Below are 9171 nucleotides of genomic sequence, written 5' to 3'. Positions count from 1 at the left end.
GGCAGATGCATGTTTAGCATATTATATGGCAGATATGAGATGGAATATTACAAAGTATCTTCCAAGAACTTCCAAGGCGTTTTTCCATAATTGGTTTTCATTAAAACTAAGAAGAAACAGGAATCTATAGACCTGTTGATGAAGCAAACGGAAAGGTTTTACCTACTTAGAAAATTTCTTTCCCCTAAACGTGAAAGATACGAAGACAAAGATCAAAGAAATCAAGACAAATACCTCGTAATGTTGCTCCCTCACTGTACGGCCAAAAACACAAGACAGCCGTCCCCGCTGAAAATAAAAACCGAATGTTTCCGATCTCTATCTTCACTTTGGTGAGCTATAAAACGTCCCAGACTTTTTTTTACGAAGTAGGATACGAGGGAGGTAGTTTTATGAACCGCTGTTATGACCGCTGTTGCACTTAGCCTGAGCTAGCGATCTCTCTAACGCAGGGCGTTTGGCTGAACTTGGAAAATAATACAGCGTCGCAGTGAAGTGCCGTAGGGAATAAGGATTTGTCTAGTCGTCAAGACAAATGGGAGAATACTAAAAACGTTCGTGTCCAAAAATCACCAAGAGACCCTGGAATTATGATATGTCGTTGGAAGAGGGGTGGAGGGTTAAGACCCATGGATTATCCAGAGTGACAATTTATGATATTAATGGATTTTGAAAATGGAAGATGGCCACTATCTGAGTGATGATAAAATATATAGAGTAAGTGAAAGGGCACCGATTTTAGACTGCATTTAAAATATAGTTGCTAGTATTGCACTTGGCAATGTTAATGCATACCTACGACCTGGCGCATTCAAAAAAGTCACTAAACAGAATATTCACTGACGTGATTACAATGAAAAAAATTTGCAAAGAAAATGCATAATGTTTACCTTCGCATATGGTCTGTCCTGTTAATTCGTATCCAAACACATTTATATATATGGGGATAAAATTACAACATGATGTAACCCAACACCAGTTACCATGGTGACAGAAGTCCGGTTCAGGTCATTGACCTTATGTGTTTGGAGAAGAAGAAACAGAGCAAAAACAACATGTTTTCCTTCGGTATAAATGTAATGATATAGAAGATAGCTTACTGAAAGATAGGTACCTAAGGCGCTTTAAGGGAATTAAAACTGGATTTTTAAAGTCATTTTTTTCTGTTTCATCTTTTAATGTATACATGTAGTAAATTGAATCAACCCTGTCCCATAGCATATTGATACCTGTCAGGCAAAAACGCGATGTCATTGACAGAAAACGGTTGATTGTTTCGTATCGTAGGCTGGTTCTAGTTATTTATTGGTTGTACTACAAAATAAAGGGAATCCCCATGTGGCTTACTAGTATTTTTGAGCTTCAAGTATGAAATTTTGCCAAAAAATCTGAAAGATTGCCGTAAATTGTAATATCAGACTGTTGTCCTCACCCAGAATATTTTTTTCTATTTGTGTCCTGAAATTGTATCGGATACCTTTAATCCCAAACTCGGCCGAACACACAGCTATGATCTACACAGTCAGACGTGAGAGGTTCACAGAGGTCCCGTTTATAAACCTGTTGGCGCCTCTTACAAAAAAAACCCAACGTCCTTCTCATTCCACTCTGACGTCATTGAAAAAAACAGAAAAATGCGTTTTTTGGACGACCTTGGTTTTTCCACGTTGTCACATATATCTCCCATTTTGGTCCATTACCCAAGCCTAATTCCTAGAGGGATTGTGTGAAATGGATAAAGTAAATCAGACATCACGTAGTCAGTACCTTACTCCAACCCTCTTTGTCACGCTAGTTGACTAGAGACTGCAACTGTTGCTTCTATCCCAGCCCCAAGCTTGAAGAGCTTCTCCTAAAAGTATATCCCAGGTTTTACTTCTTGCAAAAGAGAACCCCCATCCCAACTCACGTCCCAACGACGGAGAACGCATGCCAAGCCCTTTAATGTTTGACATATCGGAGACAGGTAAGAGAGATATAAGTCGTTGACTGATGACCATTGGATTAAAGGATTTTAAAATCCCACCGGCTACATGGGAGGATGAGAGGTACTTGTACATTCCTCTCTTACTTGGAACGGTCGTTCAGAATCAGAGTAAAGGTAGCCGCTTATTATGGTACAGCCGATGACGTGGTGTCTCTTACGGAGAGTGTAAGGTTGGTGGAGGGAAGCAAAGTGGGTACAATTGACGTGGTAACGACGTGCTGTCGTAAAATTGCCACCCCCGAAATGCCAGTCGTTTGAGCGGCACGACAACAACATGGGAGTCGTGGACGGTGGAGCGCGGTGGTGGTGCCGCACAAATGACATTTTCAGGCGCTCGTTTTCGGTCCATCACACATCCATTAGTGGGAAGGATTACGACCAAAGCCAGTGAAATAGTGTAATGTGGAGATAGTTTATTCCACTTCATCCGCGCAACCTTGGCTTTTTTCGTGATCTGCTTACTGTTAATGGCGGCGGCGAACTGGGCTGCCGACAGATCCCGGTCAAAAGGTCACCGGGCCAAGAAACAAGACGACCTGCTGGCGTCTTTAAGACATTTTCTGCATCTAAAGAAAAAAACTAACAACTCAAACTTGAAGAATAATGCGTCGGTGAAGGTTAGACATCCAGGTAATAAGATACGTTTCTCAAGCTACTGGATATGATTTTGGAATTCGATTTGGATGTCCAAAATGTGTCAAAATCATTGTTGGGTTCTTTTACGTGCAGAGGTTTGACACCTGAAGCCAACGACCGACGATAACCCTTTCACGAAATGGCTACTGCAACCCTGACAGTCGTACCTAGCGGGGCTAGAACCCTCCCTTCTCTAAATGTTCGGTAACTATATCAAAGTTAACGAAGGTATTAGAATTATTAAACATATAGAACGAGGTAGACCAAATAACGTTATTCAGTTATTTTGCTTTATATTACAATTTCATAATCTACGGTATACATTTATTATCGCCAATCTTTACCAGTTGTTCCAAGGAGGTAAAATTTCTTAATCTTAACGGTGAAAATCGATTTTGCACTCGTGGGTATCATCAATAAAATCAAGTCAGTGTGGCCAATTAGTCCAAGAGTGTATGTCTATATTAAACAAACGCCGTTTGCGTGTGAATATCAGTCAAAGACGTTAGATTTATCAAAATAGACAAGTACCTGTCTTCGTCATATTTCTTTGTTTATGACAGCATGGCTGCTTAAAAATTTGATTGAATGTAGAACACTGTATTGTCAGTTTGTAGGTTGGAAATGTATTTTGAACAGTAAGTGAATGAGACAAATTGATGGCTTGAACGCTTATCTTGTGTTAAAGATGCTCTAAACAGGCGTGTTTTCTCTCTTCTGTCCTTTCAATGCCCTTTCGCAACAAATGTAACGGTAATTGTGCGGACCAGGGGTCAGTTGTAAACACTGTTCTGTATTCTTCTTTGTCGGAAGTACATATCGCACCTGTCAATCAAAGCTCCAAGGGGGCGTGGCAAACATAGGTTACACCGTCCGATAAAAATGGCCCTGTCAGTTTACCCCCATATATGGCAATGTCACCTTGCGGGCGACCTGTGTGTGGAGGAAAGTCGTTTGGATGAGGAAACGTTTTGTGAAACTGTCCCGAAATGACGAATGGCAGCTTGTCAAATGCGTCACGTGTTATAATGTCATTGGGCGGTCAGCCGCCTGCCCCCCTCCCCCACTCCTGTCGGACATATGCAGTACTTTTAATATTTATAGTGATGCAGTTTAGTGATGTATTCCGTCATCATTGACTACCCGCCTGTATCTCTCCCTGTATATCTGCTCTCTTTTTTCCCACAGCTTTTTGTCTCTCTGTCTCTCTCTCTCTGTCTCTCTCTGTCTCTGTCTCTCTGTCTCTGTCTCTCTATGTTTCTCTCTCTCTCTCTCTCTCTCTCTCTGATTCTTTCTCTATCTGTTTGGAATGCAAAATTTGAAGTTAAATTTGTCACCAACGAAACGTGAGTGAACCAAACAGTCCCTTTTTAAGGGGTTCCATGCCTTTCCTTCAAGGACTGTGCTAAGACCCTTTTTCAAAGACTTTTCCTCCAAAGACTACTAGAAAGACTAGTGTTACAGCATAAGAATAAAGAAAGCGGGGGCATCACGTAGAACAACGTACTTCTGCGATTTCATGACACTAAAAGCACTTACAAAACTCTTACTCATGAAATACACAACCAGCAACTTTTTATATATCCTCACGCTGCTTTTAACATTCATGTGCAGACAATGCGCTCGACACGAAAAATCTTGTAGCTTAATGGACCTACGTGTCTGTAATATGCAGTACTCAAGCGCTGCACGCCAGCATGCTTATTAGTACGACCAGGAAAATTGCCAGGAAACTGATAGAGAGAGTTTATTTTTCCTCTATGATGGTGGCGATTAGGAAAGTGTTATGCAAGTCGTAGAAAATTACTACTTGAGTTATGCCAGGCACTTAGAGACTGTAATAAACGCATTTCTTCTTTTCTGCCACTCGGAGTCTAAGTGCCCGAGATCACGTTATACGCAAAAGCAGAAATATGCAGTAGTCCGTTAAAAATGACGAACAGAGCGCTTTCATGTGACATCATAGGGACACCAAGATGGCGGCAGATGTAGATATAAAGTTGCATATTCGGATATTTAAAGATATTCTGTCCCAATCATATAAGGTGTAATAGTACGGCCCAGTCATTTTTCTATAACCACCTCTTGAACCGCCTCGTTCGCTAGCGCTCACTCGGTGGTTCAATCGGTGGTTATACACCATATACACCTCAGGGCGGGTCATTGACCCTTGATCGTATGGGCATTATGTAACATTATTGCGCCAAAACTTTAAATATTTCAATTGAAAAGATCTTCATGTGATCGAAATCTATTTGCACTTTTTAGTGATTCTGGTCGCCTTCAGCGTTTGGTTCTTAATTTCACCATTAATTAACTTTAATTAACGAGGCTACATGGTACCCCTCTCGTGGTTCAATCCTCAAAGTCCCAAAATCATTTCATCTACTGATTAAAATCACAACAGGATATATTTCTCACTATTTAGTAGTCAAAGGTGTTGCTATCTTATCAAGGCGAATCTGGTATATGTATTACGTAAGATTACGTAAGTTTCTACAAAACAGCAAAAAGAAAGACCAGTTCATTGGTTGATTTTCTCTACCAATGAGAACACCCACAGCCAGAAAACCGTAACGGAAACCATTTGAAATGTAGCTTTACCGCTAAGAAGATTGGATTAATCCGAAACTCCTGAATTGCTCTCACATAATTTGCCCCCAACAATAAATCGGGGTCTAACAGTTGTAGAAAAACCACAAACGAAGAATCAGAGCAGAACGGGGTAGCCATTTATGGAATTGAAACCGTTTTGTCACTCCGGTACTTGGATTGATGTTCCTGTGCAGAGTGACAAATTGTTGAAAGGTGGGGGTAATTAACTGCTGAACTTTACGTCATTAAACGCAATCAGAGCGGAAAATTTTCGACGCGGTGTCTCTTAGAAGGTGGGGGGTATTACTTTTCTTTCGAACCGGCCACGGTTTTTGTTTTGTTATAATTTGGTGAACCAGTACTAGTGATTACATTGACAGCAACCATTGACAAGACCAGAAATCTACGATTTCAAACCGAAGAATATGTTATGTTGATACAAACTTTAGCTTTATTGGTAATAGTGAATTTCTCTGATTCTAAACGTATTTCATTGTCACTTGCTCACAGATAGTGGGGAGACCATTTTTGATCTCAATTAGACCTCACTTGTTCCTGGGAGACCACTTTGACCACCTGTTTGACCTTCAAGTCAGTCTGTGGTTACAACATTCCCCCTTACGTTATGCGTGTAATGTATTCAAATTACTACTAACACAAGAGGAAAGAAAAACATGCCTAAAACAAAACCTTTACCTTATATGTATTCGGAGGTAAAATGTACAGTGAAAGGGAGTGTGTGTGTATGTGTATGTGTGTGTACATGTGTGTGTGTGTGTGTGCGTGTGTATGTGTGTGTGTGTGTGTGTTGGGGGAGGGGGGCTTCACGTTACCGACTATAAGTCCTTACCTACAGAGGTTACTGTGCCATCTGTAGGCCGTCAGATGAGCTGTGCTCCGTACCAGTGACCTGACTATGACAGATGCCAGTGTCTGTAACACACGGTCCGCACGATTGACCAAATCTCCCATTTGTACCACACAAAACGCCTGCTATAATTTACGTCCCTCACAATTCCAGCATCTCGTTCTATTTTTATCGTTTTGCATATATATAGTCCAGCTTTATTTATTTCTCAATAAAGCGTTCGTGATAAACGATTCAGGTTCCGCCATTTCACTTCATACGGATGATACTTTTACTGTTAAAATTTGCTACTCGTCTGTCGCGAGCGTAAAAACGTTTTATGGTGGATACTCGTTTGCTTTGAGTTAAGAGAAAACCCACTTGATTGAATACATCTGGACGTTAATGTTTTCCTCAATCAAAAAATAATCTGTGTGATAAAGTGGAGTGCGCAGGTGTCAGTACGTTTTACGGTGTCGTGATCTTTCAGGGTCGTAAAACGTGCTTGTCGTGACATGCCCGTGAAGTGTGCTAACTTATCCCCCAAATTGAATCTTCCCTAAAGAGAGACCATCATAACACGGCTGGTGAACTTTATATACAGTCTGTCTATATATGAACGCCCAATTAGGAAAAGCCATCGAAAGTTTATGTAGCGATTGTGAATTATAACATCCAGTTATAGAACGTCCAGACAACCTCTCGTCACACAAATATTGGTGATAATACGTCCGTCATTTCAAATTACGATTGTATTTATAGCATTAAGACCGTTAAAATCCATAGTAAGTACTTTATAGATATTTCATGAGCAAAACCTATACCTAGTCGTTGTTCTATATGGGAAACTTCCGAGTATAGCGAGCGGAACCGAATTTTATTTCTCTTTTTAAGTATTTTGTATCAATTTCTTGAAAGTATTTAATTGCAAAGAAATTGACATGCATGCATCATATTGGTTACTGTACTTTCAAGGCTTGCCCTTTTCTGTATGTAAAAAAAACTTACAAACAAATTCAAGTTCAAAACACTCATTACGTCCGATTTATTAATGGCCAAGCGCGGGAAACGCATCGCGGGGACTCGAAAGGTTAGTAAAAATATGGAAAAGGAGAGATGATATGTTGGGAGTATCATACAGAGAGGCAAGACGTCAATCTTGTCTCCCCATGAACGTCGAGTAAACACTCGGAGCCGGCTGAACCCGACATTTTCCCGCCTTTGATGGATCCGAGATGGTGGACAGAGGTGTTATTTCCTGACACCCGGGTCGTCCGAAAATGTCGTCGGCGTCCTAATTCCCACTCACCAGGCGGCAAGGAAACGAGGAGGGCGGCACCTTCTAATGTTTCTCACACGGCGATTTTTCTTTTATATGAGGGGTTCAGACCTTTGGCCCGCGGGCGGCATTACGGGGTCCACATGGTGTCCACTGACATTAAAGAGGTGGCGATGAGAGGGCAATGTCGGCGATGGATTTTGGAGAAGATTTGTGGGCAAAGGACGTTTCAGCAGTTCTTCTTCACTTCTTCACATCAAGGGCGAAGGGAAATGTTTCATCATAAGACATTTAACTGTTACATCATTAGTCCCGAGTGTAGCTACAATACTTAGTAGAAAAAGCTAAGGACCAACGAAAGATACAAAATATCTTTTTCGGTAGTCAGACTCTGCTGTTTTTACTACTTAGTTACCAGAGGCATTTTATGTTTACCTTCACGGAAGGAAACATATTGTTTTGCTCTGTTTCTTCTTCCTCTTCGCCTTCTCCAAACAAATAAGGTCAATGACCTGAACCAGAAGTCTGACACCATGGTAACTACTGTTGGGATACATCATGTTGCAATTTTATAGCAGGAGGGATTTAGGCTCCTGTCACCATATATACGAATGAGTGAGTAAGAATATTAACAGAGCAGACCATATGCGAAGGTAAACATTATGTATTTGCTTCGCAAATGTTACTTTTATAGTATAATTCAACTCAATGTAATGACCTGTACATTTAGGGCCAGCTTTTAGACTAGAATAGTCACATATTCTGTATTATTTCTGTATTAAAGCTTGTACACTGTACTGCTTTAAAGTTTAACAACAGTTGGCAAATTAGTTGTGATTTTGACGTGTTCTATGGGAAGATTTACTTCGTAATACCCTTTTAACGAGTCTATATTGTACCCAGTTTGATCGTCTTCTGTGATAGCGTCTATTGACGTTAATCGTACCCGGTGTGTGTTTCTGTCCATCAGAGAGAACTGTTTTTATCGGAAGATGTCAGTTAACAACCCCCATTGATTAAACTTTGAACGGCCGGTCTCTAACACGATGTCCGTTTGATATGTCCGCGCGGATGACCATCGGAAAACCTGCCACACCATCCATCCACACCAGACAAAATCAACGTCAAATTCGTCATCTTCGCTGACAGATTCGACGGAGCTGTGCGCCTCAGGCTGAAACTAGTGTCACATTCGGTAACCTTTAACATACGGTTGCCGAGTTGACTCTATCCGTGGCTAATCTAACATGATCGCCGGTGCGAAGTATTGGCAGGATCCCTTTTAGACCGCTGTGATTTGGAAGACAGATATGATATGTTCAAAGCTTAACTAGGAGAAAGAAATTGATTTGCGTCAAACTATCACACCAAACACTTCATTTTTCGGACAAAAATCGTTAACTTGAGACCAACTTCACAGACGCAGGCTTATATTAAGGCTGCTGTCCGTGTAAGGTTGTTTTGGTTAGATGATAAAGTTAGAACATTGAAAATTTGTCAGAGTTTCAAAGTACTTTGTAGATATTTTTTGAATAAATGATCAAATAATAGAAAGCCCATAATTTTTTTTTTCAAATAAATAAAGTCCCAGCTCAAAACAAACCGTCAACAGTTCGTCTTTTTGCCATAGTACAAAACATATGAAAATATCTACTTATGAAGCTATTATTTTAGGGTTATTTCAAACCCCTTTAAGTATAAAGTGATGGCGAAAATTTGCTAAGAAATGGCAGTAAATGCCAATATCAGACAAATTTGATAATCCAGAATATTATGTGTACTGTCGCCCTGAAATTGCATTGTATGCCTTTAACGTTGCGCGTCCTT

The sequence above is a fragment of the Branchiostoma belcheri genome, unplaced genomic scaffold (assembly GCF_001625305.1).
Source record: "Branchiostoma belcheri isolate BF01 breed outbred unplaced genomic scaffold, Haploidv18h27 scaffold2, whole genome shotgun sequence".
In the NCBI taxonomy this organism is placed as follows: domain Eukaryota; kingdom Metazoa; phylum Chordata; class Leptocardii; order Amphioxiformes; family Branchiostomatidae; genus Branchiostoma; species Branchiostoma belcheri.
This window is presented reverse-complemented; position numbering follows the sequence as displayed.